This window comes from Malaclemys terrapin, chromosome 2 (genome assembly GCF_027887155.1).
Source record: "Malaclemys terrapin pileata isolate rMalTer1 chromosome 2, rMalTer1.hap1, whole genome shotgun sequence".
Lineage (NCBI taxonomy): Eukaryota > Metazoa > Chordata > Testudines > Emydidae > Malaclemys > Malaclemys terrapin.
This window is the reverse complement of record NC_071506.1, coordinates 18,318,817-18,339,167: the sequence shown is the minus strand read 5'-3', so window position 1 is coordinate 18,339,167 and position 20,351 is coordinate 18,318,817. Positions and strand designations below refer to the sequence as shown.

Genomic DNA, 20,351 nt, shown 5'->3' with positions numbered 1-20,351 from the left:
GAATTGAGATGAACACTTAACATTTGAAATAAGCAGATATCTAAAAATCAGTTAAATTCCTCACCACTACTATATTACACTGTGCACCAATCAATTAGTTCACTAGTGACTATGTTTTTACAGTATTACTAGTAAGAACTCATAACCTAAGCTGAAGAATGGAAAGGAAAGATGGACTTATGGTTCAGGCACTGGACGAGGACCCAGGCAATCGAGGCAATTCCTAGCTTTGCCACAGACTTCCCATGTGACATTGGGAAAGTGACATATCCCTCAGTGCCACACTTCTCTATATAGAACAATCTCATAAACTATGTTCCTATCCCCCTACATTCTCATTCCTTAAATAAGACAGTTAGTTTCACTGGCAATGAAGAGACTTCTTGACACTACTCCCAACACTAATCAGACAGGTGCAGGTAATTTTTCCCCCTGTGATTCAAACGCTTTCTTGATGATGCATCAAAACTAAGAGGTAAGGTTCATTTTTCTTCTGTCCGGTGCCAGTGGTATCTTCTTCAGCATCTCTAGCTAAGAGACAGCCAGCAGTGTTGGCACAACACCAGATAAACATGGAGGTACAATAAAACGATGTTCTATGTGCTAACTTATATGACTGCAAGACAAAAAGCTAAAAGGGGTGTGGACTTTATAGTGCGCACCCCTTTCCTCATTTCACAGAATCTTAAAAAGGTGGTAGAAGATGTTGCTTGTTTTGAAGATAAACATCTGGTTTAGGAAAGATCCTAAAGCAGATGCAACTGTAGCCACATTAAGAAAGCATTTTTAGTGTGTAGCAAAGATCTGAAGCAATTAGTTTTCTCTTTGTGTAGGTCTTCCAAAGAGTTTAAGAAACACTGCCCTTGAAGGTCATCATCATTTTTAAAGGCTATCAATGATTTATATGCTCAGAGCCCATGTTTCTTTAAATGAAAGCCATTTCGATGAGCTTTCTTCAAGTTATCTTCTTATTCCTTCACTGTTAATTAAGTTGAAGACTGTGTTAGGATGCTGAAGAAGCAATGCAGAAGCAAGACTCCTTTATCTGTTTTCTCCCTGGCAAGATACTGTATAAAGTGAATCTCAATGAAAAATATTAGTAGATCAAGCATATTTATTCTCTCTCCTACCTTCTGAAGGTTAAAAGTAAGACAATGAATAAATGAGAGAAAAGGTAGGTGGGGTAATATCTTTTATTGGACCAACTTCTGATGGTGGAAGATAAGAAGCTCAAAAGCTTGTATCTTCCACCAGCAGAAGTTGGTCCAATAAAAGATATTCTTTCATCTACCCTGTGACCAACATGGTTGCCATAGCACTGCAAACAACCACGAATAAGTTTCAGGCATTCTTTTCTAGTCTGAAAATCTAAGTAATTCCCAATGAACTTTGTACATTTCTAAAATTAAAGTAGCCAGTTGGAGCTTTTCCTTCAAGATACAATTAATGCTAGCTTAACAATATTCTTCCATTTGCTATCTTTTAAAAGCTTATAGTTTTAGTTCCCTTGGCCAATTCTCTCCCCACCAATGCACTTACACAGTGATAGATAAGTTACAATTCTTACCTACAGCCAGTGCTGCTCTCTGTTTTTGGCTCCCCGTCTGTAAAAAAAAACATACATACATTATGAAATAACATTTTCTGCATCTAGATTTTATAAAGCATTTTAATAAATATTAAATGGTTATAAAAGCCTACATTTAAGATGTTTAACACACACTACCTAGCTTTATAAAAAGAATATATATCTGTTTGATCCACTGTACTACTCTCTTTTGAAACTGTTGAAAGTATAGAACACCAGCGGTGAACAGTACTGAGACCTTTTACAAGTGTGGGGGGTTTTTAACCAAGGGCTCAGTACCACATGCTAGTTCGTTTCACTGATAGATATCAGAATAGACCAAGCAGTTCTGATTATTTTGCAACTCTGATTCAAAATCTGTTTTAGAGGCGTTTGCTAGCTTTAACGTAGCCATTAGTACACATATGCCATCATTACGTTAATCTCTAGGCTCTCAATACAAATAAAGGCAAAAGTTTTCAAATACTGTAAGAGCCTGAGAAGCTTTAAAAGACACTAAATATCATGAGACTCTTCTGAAAATAGAACATGAGAAGGTCTGGCTCCAGTGCTCAGAACATGCTTCTTTTAGGAGTCTGCACCCGTGATAAATACATCAAAGGGTTACATCTGTGCAGTGAGGAAGGCCATATGACTCCTGCACAGCGCTAGTCTGTGCTATATGTTATTTTCATCAACTATCGAACATTTTAGGGTTAATATAAAAAAGAAACACCACTAAAATAGGTTAACAGCATGCCTCAAAAGGAAGCAGGGAAATCCACTGAATCCAATGCAGCTCCCAAGCTAGAATCTGCAATATTTTCTATTGATAACGGTACCAAACAAGAACACTCAGCAGGTACTGTAGCACCAGGAGAGACAGGGATGGAGGGAGAAAGAGGAACCCCAGTTAGTCCCCCGCCCGGCAGTACCCAGATCAGATACTAATGATCTCAGACTACTCTTGTGTGTGTGCATGTGTACACATAGGCAGTATTTAGTACATTAGAGCCCTGATTCCTGACTGGGGACTCTTTGTAAGTGAGTAGCATCTACTTTCTCCTCTACTGACTGGCTATTGGCTCCTGCCCTCTTTCTTACAAATAATAACCAACATTAGCTGCTTCTTCCACTACCTCAGTTGAATGTTCCATGTTAACTGCCTTTTGTATTCGAACAGGGATTCTCAGTCTGGAAGTCACAAAGAGGTTTTGAGGGATCATGACAACCCTACCTTTCCTCTCTTTTTTATGCTTTCTTTAAAAAAAAAAAAATCTTTATAGCCTTCATGGTCACAGACATAACCTCGAACCATGAGTGAGCATACACCAAAGCAGTGATGCCTGTCTGAATCTATGGACAACCTGAAATAATAGCTAAGACATGTGAACTGCCTGAATCATTTCAGCCAGAGCCCTGTGGACTATACAAATCTACAACAATGGAATTTGGCATTTTTCCAGTATAACATAAAATCAGAACTTTTGCCACAGCATTTGCCAGTTTGCTGCAGCCGAGCACCTAACATTCTGTTTAGTATCAGAGGGGTAGCCGTGTTAGTCTGAATCTGTAAAAAGCAACAGAGGGTCCTGTGGCACCTTTAAGACTAACAGAAGTATTGGGAGCATAAGCTTTCGTGGGTAAGAACCTCACTTCTTCAGATGCAAGAGACTTTTTAACATTCTGTTTAGTCTCCCTGCTCTGCTGGGACCTGCCTGCAGCTGCTTCTTGCTCTCCAGTTTTCTGCTCGAGGGTTAAATACATTGGACTATTGTTGCATGTGCCCTACGCTATTCCATGGAGCCTGGCATCAAGGCTAGGCTTGGCAAGCCGGTCAACTGACTGGTCAAATAATGTCATCAGCCCAATAACTAGCCCCCTATTATTTGACCACCTGTCAGATACTCCTATAAGAATGTTTAGATGTAGGCAGTGGCCTATCTTTTTGATTGCACCATGGTGCCATCTGTTACCAAGCCTACTTAAATGTCTTGATCAATACCCTTTATTATATGCTAGTGCCACCTGTTGGGAAAAAGGTGAACCAACTGAAAGCTGAGCATCTTCTTGATGTGTCATTAAATCTTCTAGAACAAACACATTATGTATTTTTATATCATTAATGTACATAGCAGTTTTCAAAGCACAGTAAACAATTTAAAAGACACACTTCCTGCCCCAAAGAAACTAACTCAGAAGGGAGTGGGAGGAGAGGAGGGTTCAAAGTCATTAACCCTCTCCCCCAACATAAAGAGAAAAAAATGTCCAGACATTAAGCCTCTTCCTTAAACAAAAGTATCACAGCTTTTAATTGCCCCAGCACCTCCCCCCGCACTTTCAAAGCAAACAGCCAACATTAAATGCCCATGTAAATAAACCGCCACTCCTCCCCTCAACAAATATCCCATTCATAACCTCCCTCTTGCCTACTTATCATTAGAACCTGCAGGGCTGGACAGGGGGGGTTCTCAGCTGCTGATGCCTCTGCATCACCATAGGAGGCTCAAACTGAGCTTCCATGGGAGGACGCTGTGAGGCTGGGCTTGGCAGGAGGTACGGGCCAGCAGAACCTGAGTGGTGGCCCCTCGCAGCCCTCTGAGTGGCCAACACCAGTACTTAAACAAGGAAGCCATGAAGGGTAGCTGCCTGAGCAACAACACAGACTGCCTGCCTGTCACTGCTCCAGACCCCGGGTTGCGATTGACCCTAATCTCCAGCCTCTGACCCTGGTTTGTCCTCATCTTTGCTCTCTGATTGCTGTCTGTAACCCTGCACCTGATCCCAATCTCCTGGTAAGCTGATCCTGCATGCCTCCCGACACCTGATTCTCGGTTCACTCTCTGGCCTGTCTCAGACTCTGATCTATCAGTACCCAACTCAACCTGGCTCCCAACTTCTGTCCCAACCACTAGATCTGACCACCCTTGTCCCGTCATGACAGACATCCTCAGCCAACCATTACTGATAATATGAAAAGTTCTATGCTAATGAGAGGAGTATGACATCACATTTTGGTAGAGGAACCTCCCTTTCTATTCTGTTCCTCCTCCTCCTGCTTATGAGTCCATTGGTTTGCTACAGGGCTGTCTGCCTCCCTCTCTCTTCATGTTATCTAGAAGTCTATAGGGGTCCTGGAAAGAAGGGGCAGCATGTCCTAAAACACTGATTGGTTGGAATCTTCTGGGATAGCAGCAGTTAGAAATAGAACTGAATGGCTACTGGTTGATTGAAATAGAAGAGATACTTCATATCTAGAGAGCATCCCAGAAATAGTGAGACATTAATAACAGTGATAATGAATTATACAGAGTCCAGGAAAGCCTAAATAATTTGTGGGGTTTTTTTTTTTACTAGACATGGAAAAACTGTTAAAGCTAAGTGCACATTCTATTCTTCTGAGAATGAGACACATGTAGACAGAATGGAGAAACACTTGTTGAATTTTTGTGATGTGTGTGTCCAAACACCAAGAAATGGAAAATTAATCTGCAACAAAATTTGTTTTCTTCTGTGCATTTCCCTACTTCGCTTTTGGCGGCAGCATCAGAAAGCATGTAGTCTTTTGATGAAGACAGTAATATGAGTGACAATTAAAGTGAAGCTAATTCAATTTTTTCATCTTTTAATACAAATTTTACTACTTCATCTGCTATAGCATCAAAAACTCCTAATCCAGAAAAGTCTTCAGATGTTCATCAAATTGGTATTAAGACATTTTTGAACAGAATGTCCAATGACCAGAAAAACAAACCTGACTGTATGTTTGCTAGAGCTATTCATGGTAGCAATACATAATGTCATATGGCTGAAAATCCTTATATGCTAGAATTTTTTCATAAGTTGTATCTAATTTACGAAGTGTCAAGCAGGAAATGGTTGCAGGAAGTCTTCTGAATCCCAAAATGGACAACGTGAAAAAGAGTTGGTGTTCTTATTGCACAAACTCCTCACATGTCTTTAGTGTCTGATGGATGGTGCAACATTCACAAGGAAAATGTAAGCAACTTCATGATGGTAATTCCACAATCAATGCACAACTGAGTTTCATCACATGGCTCAATATATTGCTGACCAATTAAAAAATGTAATCAGAGAACTTGTCCATTAAGGCAATTTCAGTTGTGACTGACAATGCAGCTAATATGAAAGCTGCCTGGCTCTGTTAATAAATCAGTATCCAGACCTTGTGTGTTATGGATGTGCTGCCCAGATAATGCAGCTTTTCACTGGTGATGTTAAAGATCTGATAACTTTCTCATCATGTGTCAAAAGTGAAAAGCATTGTCAAGATTCTCAAAAAAACAAACATTTACTAGAAGCCATTTTTCATCATCACTTAGTACAGCCCTTGATTTTATCCACACTGAGTGAGCCATGTCATACTCAATAGGAAATCTCTATTAAATATCTCAAAGATGCAAGAAGGCTCTTCAATCAGCTGCTGTTGAAGAACGATGTGCTGGATGATGCCCCCGAGTATCCACACTCACATTCTTGATGATAGTATCTTTTGGATGCGAAACTCAAAATTCATTTCACTGCTTGAACCCATAAGCTCAGTCCATTCAGAATATGGATAATGATAGTTCTTGAATGTCAAGAAACATATTTGTGAGAGTACTGAATACAATCCACTTACAAAAGCTAAAGAGAAAATAACAAAATAATATCACAGAAAAATCAAGTGATCACTCCAATACATAATGTTGCCTCCCTTCTGGAGCACATGTTCAGGGCCAAGACCTTTCTGATGATGTATTTGATTCACACTGTGACCTCGTGGTGGCTTTTGCCAATTTAAAGGAAATAGAAACTAGCAATTCTGATGGAGGTAGCAAATTATAAAGCAAAAAGTCATAAAACAATTTGAAATGCAATCCCAGCAGTTGAATCAAAACAGTTTGCTCCTTCATCACGCTGGAAAGGGTTGTGTCCTCCATGCTCTTTAACTACAGTGGCAGAAATTCTTTTTAACACTTCATTGTTCAACTGCATATGCAGAAAGAAACTGGTTGGTTTGGGGAACCATCCATTCAAAAACCCAAATAGACTGAAGACCTCCACTACTGGGAAACTGGTGACCATGAATCATAATTTAGGATTAGAGAAGAAAATGGCAGATGAAGATTTAACTCAGTATTCATCTGATGAAGAACAAGGAGATACTGATGACGTCAACAAAGATATAGACAAAGCAGTTGAAGCAGATAAAGAGATGATAATGAAAAACAAGATGCTTGAAGAACTGGCCCACCACTTACCTAGTATAATTATCATCAAAGAGGCTGATAAAGGAGGTGCTGTTGTCATCATGAACAGGTCTGACTACCAGAAGGAGGCTGCCAGACAACTCTCCAATACCAAATTCTACAGGCCACTTTCCTCAGATCCCACTGAGGAATACACTAAGAAACTACACCATCTACTCAGGACACTCCCTACACTAACACAGGAACAAATCAACATACCCTTAGAGCCTCAACCGGGGTTATTCTATCTACTACTCAAGATCCACAAACCTGGAAATCCTGGACGCCCCATCATCTCGGACATTGGCACTCTCACTGAAGGACTGTCTGGATATGTGGACTCCCTACTCAGATCCTACGCCACCAGCACTCCCAGCTATCTCTGACACCACTGATTTCCTGAGAAAACTACAATGCATTGGTGACCTCCCAGAAAACACCATCCTAGCCACCATGCATGTAGAGGCTCTCTACACAAACATCCCAAACACATATGGAATACAAGCTGTCAGGAACAGTATCCCTGATGATGATACAGCGCAACTTGTTGCTGAGCTCTGTGACTTTATCCTCATGCACAATTATTTCAAATTTGGTGACAATATATACCTCCAGACCACTGGCACCGCCATGGGCACCCGCATGGCCCCACAATGTGCCAACATTTTTATGGCTGACCTGGAACAACGCTTCCTCAGCTCTCGTCCACTCACACCTCTTCTTTACCTACGCTACATTGATGACATCTTCTTCATCTGGACCCATGGAAAGGAGACCCTGGAAGAATTCCACCATGATTTCAACAGCTTCCACCCCACCGTCAACCTCAGCCTGGACCAATCTACACGGGAGGTCCACTTCCTAGACATCACAATACAAATAAGCAATAGCCACGTTAACACCACCCTATACCAAAAACCCACTGACCACTATGCCTACCTTCATGCCTCCAGCTTCCACCCCGGACAAACCACACGACCCATCGTCTACAGCCAAGCGCTGAGGTACAACCGCATCTGCTCCAACCCCTCAGACAGAGACCAACACCTACAAGATCTTCACCAAGCATTCTCAAAACTACGATACCCACACAAGGAAATAAAGAAACAAACCAACAGAGCCAGACGTGTACCCAGAAGCCTCCTGCTACAAGACAGGCCCAAAAAAGAAACCAACAGAACTCCACTGGCCATTCCCTACAGTCCTCAGCTTAAACCTCTCCAACGCATCATCAGTGACCTACAACCCATCCTGGACAATGATCCCTCACTTTCACAGACCTTGGGAGGCAGGCCAGTCCTCGTCCACAGACAACCTGCCAGCCTTAAACATATTCTCACCAGCAACCACGCACCGCACCATAACAACTCTAACTCCGGAACCAACCCATGCAACAAACCACATATCTACACCAGCAACACCATCACAGGACATCTAACCAGATCAGCTACAACATCACCGGCTCATTCACCTGCACGTCCACCAATGTTATATATGCCATCATGTGCCAGCAATGCCCCTCTGCTATGTACATTGGCCAAACTGGACAGTCACTACGCAAGAGGATAAATGGACACAAGTCAGATATCAGGAATGGCAATATACAAAAACCTGTAGAAGAACACTTCAACCTCCCTGGCCACACAATAGCAGATGTAAAGGTAGCCATCTTACAGCAAAAAAACTTCAGGACCAGACTCCAAAGCGAAACTGCTGAGCTCCAGTTCATTTGCAAATTTGACACCATCCGATCAGGATTAAACAAAGACTGTGAATGGCTATCCAACTACAGAAGCAGTTTCTCCTCCCTTGGTGTTCACATCTCAACTGCTAGCAGAGCACCTCACCCTCCCTGACTGAACTAACCTCGTTATCTCCATACTGATTTATACCTGTCTCTGGAAATTTCCATTACTTGCGTCTGATTAAGTGGGCATTCACCCACGAAAGCTTATGCTCCAATACTTCTGTTAGTCAAAGGTGCCACAGGACCCTCTGTTGCTTTTTACAGATTCAGACTAACACGGCTACCCCTCTGTTACTAGAATAATATGTACATTTAAAAAATGCCTGGTTTCTTTTATAGTTCCTATGTTTGTTTCATTTCTGTTTAATTTTTCTTTTGTAATTCTTCAGTCTTTACTAACATTCACATTTAAATGTTAACCTAACCTTTTGTAATTGGGCATAAGTTTCTAAGGCCAAGCCTACTAGAGACCCTGAACTCCTACTCTTTTTTGTTACTGTTCTAATAAACTAATGGATTAAAATATTTGACCATTTTTGACCAGTCAATCGACCAATTATTTTTGGACCAGTCAAATGCCCAACACTCAGCAGGGAGATGATGATAACCTTCCCTTTCCTATCATTCTTCCTTCTTATTGATGTGTTTCTTGCAGTCTGACTTCCCATTCAGACCAAAGAATGAACTAGAATGTTAGTCAGCTTCTACAACACTTCAATGGCGTTGTCACAGCAGTTGACAAAGGATTCTAGGGAGCGCATATGGCTATTAGGAGGAGGAAGCAGTGAACCATTTGGGTACACCACCCTCCTTTAACAAAAGGAAACTATTCCTCAAACAGCCTATGGTTTCACAAAAATCAGGAGACTTACTATAAATGACAAATCTGTAAACATAAGAACTCTCTGAACATCAGACATGGTATCACTGCAAATAGTAAAAGCTTACAAACCTCAGCTGAGGAAACATGGATTGTGCCCTGTGTTATGGGGTTCATTAATGTTATACTGGGAACTGCTCCTGCCAATCAAGTCAAAGCAATTCCTGTATCTGATCATACATTTAGTTAATTAATTTATGACATGGCTGAAGATGTTCAGGAACTGTTTAGGAGAGTACAGGAGAACCAGTAATTTTCAATATAGATGAAACTACAAATGTGTCTTTTGCCCAACTTAACGTTAGCAAAACATTGGCTCAGTCTGAATGGGAAGTATCCATACATTAGGACTTCTCATTTTAAAGTCCACTGATAAGATGTGCTAAAGGAGAAAAAGAAAATATTTACAGCTTTCCAACAATCAGTTCTTGCAGCTGGGTTGGACTGGCATCAGTGTTTTACTATTTGATGGTGTCCAAGCTATGCCAGGAAAACAGCTACCTGACTAGAATCCAATTTACTGCACTGCAAGCCAATAGGACATGTTCAATTCAGCAGGAAGCTTCAGAGATAAAGAAGATTCCAGTGAAATTGAAAGAGATACCTGATAAGCTACTAAAGTTGTGAATTGAAGTAAAAGCATCAAGGCATGCCTCTTCGCTATTTTGTGTGCATTCAGCAGCCCCTCTACTACATCAAAGCTTGCTGGCTTTGAAATGGAAATGTTTTGTAATCCCTTGTTTAAGCTCAGATATCATGCAAAGACTTTCCTTGATGAACACGTCACTGATCAGCATTGGCTTGCATTGAATGTTTCTCTCCAGAGATGTGATATGATGTGTGTTTTCTCAACTTGGGTAACATGGCCACCCTGACCTTTCCACATTGGTAAACGGGAGCAGCCTTGTCTAGAGGGATAAGGAGGACTCAGAGTAGTCCCTATACAGAAAATGGGGTCCCAATATAGACAAAGTTGAGGAGCACTATGTTAGTGATTTGCAGAAAAAGAGCTTCCTTTAATTTTAGTTCATGTCCCCTAGTTTTGAGATTAGAAAGTTAATACATTTACCTATATAAACCCTTTGGCATGTTAAAAAAGTAAGATTTGATATGAAGAGTTCAATAGTTGAATAACTATGGTTATTAGCACACACAATTACCCTGTGTATCTGCATAAACTAGGAGTCTAGGAGCAGAACTGTGCATGTCACATGTTTAAAGTCAGGCCCCTAGAGGATAAAGGAACCATAAACCTGCATAGGGCTTATTATGAAAAAGCAACAGCACTTCCATAGTTAAAATATTAACTAATCCTATTAGAGTCCTTTTAGCTACCCACCACCCAATAACTTTGACTTGAAAATTGCCATACTTACTCTGAAGCCAAAAAAGCTACCAGATTTGCTACAAAATTTGAAGGAGACTCAGACATTTGTTGCATTACAGAAAAGTACAACGTTGTTATGAACTGGGTGAAACCATATAGGTTGGGTTAAAACCCCATTGAAGTCGATAACTGAATGGTGGGTTCACATCTAATGTAACTGTAAACATAAGTCCCGTCCCCCCCCCCCCCCCCCGACAAAAACTGTGCATGAATCCACCCAGGAGCTTTTGGGCTGAGTATTGTTTTGATTAAGTGTACATGAGAGTAAAGCTAGGGAGAATGATTTTGGGTCTGGTGTTGACTAAGGAAGCTTGGAGGGCTGGAAGCTAAGAAACTGCTCCTTTTGATCTTGGTTCCTTCTGTGTTCAGAGACACAGGACTTTGTACATTCCTTGTAAATAAATAAGATTGCATCAAGGAAACACCAGACTCCATCAATTTCTACCACCACCTGGAACATCTCCAAGCCTCTGAACTTTGATTAACTGCTCGTCAAAAGGAGCAACAGTATCAAAATTATTTCTTAAAAACACAAAAAGCGATAAAAATGCTAAGAATGGAGTAATTAGAAGTTCAACAGAAAAAAGTGACCAAGAGCTCTAGAGAAGAGAGAGATTCTGGAATATAGTACTACAGGAAGTCTCAGGTTAAAAGTCTGCAGAAGGACTGAAAGATAAATCTTCTATGCATCTGATGGCAAGATAAATTGTTTGCATTATGATATACTATTTCCAGCAGCATGTACACCACACATACTAGTAGGAAAGCACACCTGGAACTAGGGATGTAAATAACGTGTAAAAGCAGTAACCATGTAACCGATTAAAATTCTATCGGTTAAACATTTAACTGGGGGGGTAGGTTGCTGCAGCACCCCCATGTTTTACACGGGGCCCCACTGCTAGCCCTGTGCCTGGGAATCCCTCCTGGCACGCCCAGCAGCCAGGCGTGCCAGCAGAGTCCCGGGTGCAGTGGCAGCTGGGACCCCAGCTGCACGGCTGCCGCCAGGGTGCAGGGCCAGCCTCTGGGGTGCTAGGTGGGGGAAGGCCAGCCTCTGGGGTGCCGGGCAGTGCCAGCAGCCAGGACCCCAGGCAGAGTTTAATTGTTAGCAGAAAAATACCAAGTGCTAATTATGCCCAGCTCTAGATGAACATATCCAAATTTATACAGTTAAACTAAATGGAGTCAGTTCCAAATATGAAAATAGCTGCTTAAGGTATAACCCAAACTATGACTTATAGTTAAATACCTTATTTAATTCTACTCCTATGTGCTATTCCCAAAAGCACACCTTTATTAGAAAAACAGTAACTGAGTATTATTCATTCTTAAGGCTCCTCAAAGTGCTACCAAAAAACCCCAGACATAGCACAGTGAAGTGCAGCAAAGTATGGGATATATGTTGGCAACCATAAACATGGCACTGCACAATAGCGGAGAAGGAAAATTATGGCCAAGGACACAAGACAACAATGTACTCTTATGAGCAGTGTCATGGAACCCTGAATGCACAAATAGGAGCTCTGTTTTATTTCCATCCCAAATATGCTCAAATAGTAAATTACATGGTACTCACCCTACTGTGAAAAGATGAATAGTTTAAATTCACTGCATTGAAATATAATTATGTGCTTCCAAGGAGTCTAGTTATTCCAGATCTGAAGCTTAGATCACTAGGATATCTCCTGTAGCAGTACATATGCTACTTTGCTTTTAAAGAACACTTACTTTTAGACACTACATGGGTGTGGTGTTTTTTCAAATATTAAAGGATTTTATTACAACAATTTAGAACAAAAGGGAGCTCTTATTCTTTGGAATTTAAAGGAGAATAAACTACAAAAAAACAAACTAAAAAAACTAACAATACTTCAGTTGAATCTAATTTGAACATTTGCTGTTTAAAATGATCCAGTGTTTAAACATTTATCAACAGTGGAGCAGTCTGAATGAAAAATTAGGGCAAAAACCTCAAGAGACTCACTGCTTCTCCTTGCTTCAAGAATTGCCTCTCCCCAGTGCCTTCTATGACCTGACTTATTATGGGGAGGGGGATGAGGAAGAATCAGGTTCAGGGGGATGATCCAGGTGGTTGAATCTCCTCACTGCCAGCTCAGCCTCTTCTCTGCCCAACCTAGCTGCTCTAGGCAGATAGGTATGAAAAGGGGCAGGGAGGGAGTGATGGTGGTGGATTGGATAGGAAGCTAGATGAGCCAGCCAACAGTCCTAGCTGAAGGGCTTTCACCTGGCCATAAAGACAGGAGCAAAGCCACTGAAGGAAACAGCAAGGTGGAGTTAGGATTCAAGAGTTGAAAGCCAGGAAGATATTTTTCTGTCCACCTGCAAGCACAGGGTCATGACCCACAGGTTGGCAAACTCTGCTTTAAGCACACTACACCAGACAGACTAACCACCAAGAAAACATCTGACATCATAGCATACTACTGAGCATGTAGTTACGCTCAACTGCAGGAGTGCGTCAACAGGACATCATACTTATGTCTCACATAACTTGCAACTGAACACATGGAGAGTAGCTGCATTGCCTGGGAACTAACAGCACATGAAGATTTTACTTCGTTTTTTTCCTAATTCATTCTAAGTAGGAACTGTTTAATTTTCACTGTTTAAATTTCAAAGAGGCATCCCTACTTATATTTGAATATTATGACTCTAAGCAAAGGTTTGAATTTTCAAACATTTGGTATAACACTATTCAAACATAATTCCTTCTAGTTTAAAGACTGCTAAAAATGTGCTCCCACACTAAGAAACCAGAAGACAAAGTCTGCCCAAAATTAATTTTTAACACTGAGATAGACAAAAAATTTACGAGTGGAAATAACGACAGAACTGCAGCAGGACTGTGGGGCTAAACTATGCAGTGAATTAGTATGGAATATGAGCCATATTCACCTCTAAGAGCAGTCACAATTGAAAGTTAAGTCACTTATTTGTGTAAATATCAAAAATTCATCTTCCATCCCAGGACCTCTGAATACTTGTCAAATCCTTGGATAAATTCTGCTCCTCTTATTACGTAGTCAATCCAGTGACTTCACATATACTATTAAGGGGATGAATATTTGGCTTAAAAATTGCCTCACTACCCTAAGGAATAGGTAAGTATTATTGTACACATTTGACACATTGGAAAATTGAACCAAAAATGGAGGATTTCCGAAGGTATACAGTGAGTCAATGACAGTGCCAGGAATAGAACACAGAGTTCACCACTTTAGCTATTAAACCAAAGTCTCGGACTCAAATCCATTATATTAATTTAGCACGTTTATACATCAAGTAAAAATGCTAGAGAATGCAATAGCAGGGCTGCTGCAGGCGACGACTGGGGTGCATTGATGCAGCTGTGTGTTGACTACATCTGGTGTTCAGGGCTATTAATCCCTCACTTTTAGAGGCACTACTTTCATTCAAGGTTTTAAATATACCCACTATGACAGTATCAATAGCACAAGTCACATCATTAAACCAGTACAGTTGTGACTAAGGATATTGTTTGTACATTCAGTGCCTACAAATATACCATTGTTGTTTGACATATTAGATGAACATCAGATACATTTATTATGTAGTTTACAATATTAACTGATTTACAGAAGTACTACATTTTATTATAGAAAATAAGAACAGCACATAAATATGCCTAAATCTTTTGGGGTTTTCCCGGTGCTCAGGTCAGATACCCGCATTTCTATAAAATGTGTGTGTGCTGGAAAGACGTTCAAAATTATTACAATGCAAATGAGCAGGCAAGTGTTTTATGGTAAATCTTTTCCAAAAATAATCCATGCCTTTAAAATTTACAAGAAAATTGCTTCCTATCATCCAGCTGCTATGAAGCATTTTGATTTAAATTCAACCAATACTACAAGAACCATACAAACAAATCAACTCCACAAGCTGTCTATATAAAATAAAGTATTTTTTATGCTTCATTGTATTAGTGTCCTAAAATTTGTATTGGTGTCCTAAAATACTATCAGAGAGGATTATTTCTAACTTGTGATGCTAATATAAGACAAAGTTCAAGTTGTTTCACTACCCTGGGAAATAAATATAACATGGGATTTTCCACATATTTCTAGTATGCGATACTATCATTCTGTAGCTTGCTGGCATGACTTTCAGTGAAAAATTATTGTGTGTGGTACTTTGTAACAGAATTTGAAATTCTACAATTAGTATAGCTTACTACATTTTCCATCTTGCACAAAAATTGAGGGATCTGTGCAATTCAGATTTCCTTGATGATAAAATACGTGCTCTAATAAACAATTTTTAAATATTGTTCATCTCTTATTTAGAATCTATTCCCTGATTTACTAAAAGGAAATATTTAATGTTATGGTGTAACAATAAAAGAGAGCCTCATGTTATACTTCTGGCAACACAAATGGATTCTTCTTTTAGTTCCCCACCAATTAAACCAGAGAATTGTCTCACAAAGTTATCAGTCTAACTATACCTCTACCCCAGTATAATGCTGTCCTCGGGAGCCAAAAAAATCTTACTGCGTTATAGGTGAAACCGTGTTATATCGAACTTGCTTTGATCCACCGGAGTGCGCAGCCCGGCCCCGCTGGAGCGCTGCTTTACCGCATTATATTCGAATTTGTGTTATATCAGGTCGCGTTATATCGGGGTAGAGGTGTATATAGAAACTTGTTATCATATGCAAGATTGTGAGTATTGGACAACACTCACAACATCAGTTCTGAATGAGCTATTTTGCTACTTTTTTTTTTCTTGTTTTAATTGTTTTGGGGAGAAAGGGAAAGAAGGAAGGAAAGGGAGGAAATAAAGGCTTGTGCTAGACTGAATGCAAGTTAGAAAGTGACCTACAACAATTTTTCACAGCTAAATAAGAAGGGGGTTGTGCTGAATACTGCAATTGTTTTGGAAAAAAGGACATTTCATACACAATTTAAAAATTTCAAAGGAAAATGGTACACTTTAAAAAAGTTTGTATAAAAAGTCAGCACACAAGTTGTAAATGTGTTAATCCTTGATTATTATGATACCAATGCTAGGACACAAGCTGCATAACATGTTTAGAGCAGTTTGTACAATGCACCATAATAGATCAGCACATATACTCATCATTACAAATGCACGAAACTTCAACTATTTCTGGTAAACTGGCTACATAAAAACAAATCTTTAACAACTTCTAAAATGTGGGCAAGTCACAGGGTTGCAGGTGATGAAATAAAGCGATTTATAAAATGATTACAAGAAAGAATGACCATTCCTGGATTTATGCCCTCTGAAGTAGGAGACATAATTACAGAGATCACAAGTATTCAAAGAGGAGGGAGCATCTTTTCCCCCAATTAATGTCCATAAAATTCAACCTTCTATATTCTACATAAGTATCAGCTACTACATCAAGTAAACAAAGAACAAACATATTTAAGATTCATGTATAATTTTGCAGAAAATTAATCTTAAGCAGTGGTTCCCAAACTGGGGTTTGTGAACCTCTGGGGGTTTGTGAAATGTTATGGGGGTTCTCGGGAAAAAATTCCCTAATGACGGACAGAGCTGTCCCTAGGGACTCCGGGCAGCATGGGGCCAGCAGCCCAGAGCCCCTGGACTCCCAAGAGCTAAGCAGATCAAAGCAAGCATATCTATCTCACTGATGAGATTTAAACTTCAGGACTCCTTATAAATAATGGAAAGGGAGGTGGATATTTTTTGCTGTTTTTAAAATGAAATAGGCAGCTAGTCTTGTTTTTAAAATTATTATGAAGAACAAGTTTAAGCTTTGTTGTAACATGCGTTGTTTGCCTCAACTGTTCAAGACCTGAATGCTTGTGTAGGAGGACCTCTGAGTTGGCTTCTTAAATATCTTCATGCTGTTTCTCATCGGATACTCCTTAATGAAACATAGGAGCCTTCTCTAATAACAGGCTTATTCAAAGTGATACAAGCTATGAAGGTGAAATGTTGGAAGAGTGTGGCCGTTTTCAAAAAGTAATAAAAATACTGTAATGATAAATAATAATTAACAACAACTAGTGTGTAATAAGCATGTTATAAAAACAAATTTTATATTTCCAAGATCACGGCTTTTATAATTTATACTCAAGTAAAGGAGAACATCCCTGGAAATATTCATTTTTAGGAGTGGGTTCGTGAGACAAGACATTTTAGTGAAAGGGGTTCACAGGTTGTTAGAGTTTGGGAACCACTGATCTTAAGATTATCTTTTTGCTCTAGAGCACAATATTTATTTTCCATTGCCTTCAAAATGCAAGATATGTTATCCTTTTTAAGGAAAGGTGGGGTTTTGACAGACTCCATATTCAATAAAAGCTTGGTTCGCGACTTGTCCAGGGTAAGCCCCTGGCAGGCCGTGAGACTCTTTGTTTACCTGAGCGTCTGCAGGTACGGCCGCTCACAGTTCCCAGTGGCTGAGGTTCGCCGTTCCTGGCCAATGAGAGCTGTGGGAAGCGGCCTGGGCCGGGCCACCGCTTCCTGCGGTTCCCATTGGCCGGGAATGGTGAACCACGGCCACTGGGAGCTGTGAGTGGCCATACCTGCAGACTCTCAGGTAAACAAAGCGTCTCACGGCTGCCAGGGGCTTACCCTGGACAAGTCGTGAACCAAGTTTGGGAACCCCTGCTTTAAACAAAGGAAATAGCCTACCTGGAACCAGCTACTTTACTCCAATGGATTTCTTCCCCTTGTATTTCCTATTAATTATTGCTATTAGCTCTCTAACTTTGTTTGCGTGCACAAGAACAGGGCAGGCTTGTCAGTCATGCAGTGACTTAAGCACATACAGTATTTGTACTAAAAAGATAGCATGGTTCAGTTGATTCTAGTTTTTGACCCACAATAGGACTGTGGTTCAAAACCAATGTTGTGAATGCAGTATTTGGGTATATCATCAAGCGTGCCATAGTACAGATAAGAAGTCCCTTCTGCTTGCCCAGATAGAAGTTAAGGGTCCCATGGTGTTTTTCAAAACTAGCAGGGAACCATCCCCCACCTGCATGTCCTAATGGCAATAGCCACCAGCTCAGGAAGCCAGGTGCCTATATCCAAAGCTGTTCAAGCTTTCAGTTACCTTCATAAATTGCTGAACTATAAGATTACAAATCAAGCGTTACGTTAAACTTTGTATATAGGAGATACTATACAACACCAAGATTCATAAAATTTGGCGTCTCCATTTCAAATGGCTAGACAACGTTAACTACTGTGTTTTTCCAGACCCTTGGTGAAACTTTCTTCTTACAAATTTAGCAAACTACTAAGTATGGCAAAGTATTTAAACAATCACCATTCTTCCTCTCCATCTCACCTATAGTAAAAGTTACCCAACCACTTCCCATTATAAAACTCTTTTCAGTTGCTTATAATTTTGCCAAACAAAATCTTTGAGCAGAAATTTTCCATGCCAAGTGTCTGCCCCAGGCTGATTTATTTAAGTTTCAGCTAAAATGGTTCATCCATCTGTCAGAAGGAGTTCAGGGAAAAAAGTTGTTTTGCCCTCTCTTTCATCCTGGAGATCTTTGCAGTACAGTGTCACCATTCATTCCTGTCCATGGCTTGCTCCTCCAATAAATCCAGACTGGTCACCTTCCTGCACATGATGTCCCACCATGTAGTTGGTGGTCGACCTCTAATTCTTATAAGTGTTCCAGTGAGACGCTTTAGAGCTTCTATGCTAGGCCAAGCCCCTTTCTCTCTGTTTCTCCTCCACCCTAATCCTAGGCCCAGTTGTCCACTCTCCCTCTGGATTAAAAGACTCCCACAATCAGCTAGTTTACTTTGTCCCGTAGCTCAAGCAGTAGCAATCTGTGCTGACATGCTGAAGGTTCAGGATTCAAACTCCGGTGCTGGATCACAGTGAGGGGTTGTTACAGTTTTATATATAAAAGAATTTGTTTTTACCATTTTTTCTTTAAAAAGCCTCAGGAAATTGCATATAAAACACTACAGTTAAAGAATGTTATTTAGATTGCAAAGACAAGACACTGAAAAGTTAGGAAATGTCAGCTTTACAGTTGCTTGTGCAATCATAATTCTGCCCCCTCATGCCTATGCATTATCATATACTCTTTAATTACATGATCACATACTATTTTTGCCACAGTGGCTCATTCAGTATACAGGGTGGAGACACAAACTGACAGAAAATACATTTGCCTGTGCAACCTTATTTCTAACTTATGAGTGTTTGACTAAATAACATTTTTTAATGCAGTTTTTTGTATGTGATTTATATCTACACTACAGGAAGGGTAATATTTTGCCACATACCAGTAGACATGTGAGGTTTGAGGCCACATATCAGAACAATAGAATACCTAAAAAAACCTGAACTGTTTATCTTCTTAAATATAGCTATTTTATTCTCCACCTCTGAAAATGCCTTACAGATTTGATATTCCAGCATTAGTTTTATGTTACTACTTCAACTATGCAATCTTTGTGCAATGCGTTTTGTATAATAGATGTTCAGAGAGATGCGAGATGTCAGGGGTCTAGGGAATGTAAAAATTAATCTTATCAGGCAGACTCTAAAAACAATCAAGGAATAGTTACTACTATTTAGAAAACCCACCACCACCTAATAGTTTCCAATATAAACGGTTGAGTGTCAGTGGATAACACATTGATCTTTAAATTTAATTTGGATTCAATGAAGTGTAAAATGCTATTCTTTCACTAAAAAGAAGATAATTAACAGTGTACAAGCAAGGACACCTGAATAAATATTTACCAGTTGATGAGATCTTCTTGATGTCTTAATGGAAAATTCCAACTCCTTATGGAGTTGATGTAGCAGCTTGTCTTCAGAACCTGAAGAGAGAAACAAAATTAAAAATAAATGGCACATGGTCTAATTCAATAAAAATACCAAAATTAATTTTTATAAACTGTAATGTACAGTAACAAAATTAAATTAATTACAGGTTGTCAACTATTTTCATGTCAAGGAACCAATATAATTATTCCATCTTAAAAATAAAACACAGACGACATGCAAAGAGGGATAGTGGGGTATGGAAGAACTTTGTTCCTGCCCTAAGCAACGTCTAACAGCAAGGGAAGAATTCTGACTCAGAAGAAATGCAAATAAGAATCATGATATTTTAAAGTTGTTCATGGAAGTGGAGCAACATCGTGAAATCCTTATCCTACAAATACACATAACTTGAGTGTGACGCAAGACCACAATTCCAGCTATCTTCAGTTGCCTCAGGAATAAAACTATAGGACAAACACATTGAGGAGTCCTATGTTATTTCAAGTTGGATTGGTAATAAAATTGTACAGTACTGAGAACCATTTAAGTGATATCAGAAAACTGATTTTGAAATACCAGCTACAAGTTATACACCTGTGAGATGACTATCAGTTTCAGTGAACTGACAACTTCTTTTTACAATAATTACTCCATTTGTAAGTCAGAAAACTACTGTATCTTGTAAATGATCTTGCTCAAGAGATTTCAATTGCCAGTACACTAGACTATT

The 20,351-nt window shown here is 39.7% G+C and overlaps 1 protein-coding gene across 3 annotated transcripts in view; it reads right to left on the bottom strand.

The window, feature by feature from the left end:
- The window catches only part of CYRIB (CYFIP related Rac1 interactor B), an 86,171-nt gene extending 66,526 nt beyond the window's left edge, over positions 1-19,645 (bottom strand). The window contains exons 1-2 of one of the 3 annotated variants that reach the window (XM_054018588.1): positions 19,595-19,645; positions 1,568-1,604 (exon numbers count right to left, since the gene is read on the bottom strand). The gene's annotated coding sequence lies outside the window, so the exon portion shown is untranslated. Of the gene's footprint in view, positions 1-1,567; positions 1,605-19,594 lie in introns of those variants that run through there. The other 2 variants (XM_054018589.1, XM_054018590.1) reach the window with 2 other exon arrangements.
- Positions 19,646-20,351: the final 706 nt, after the last annotated feature.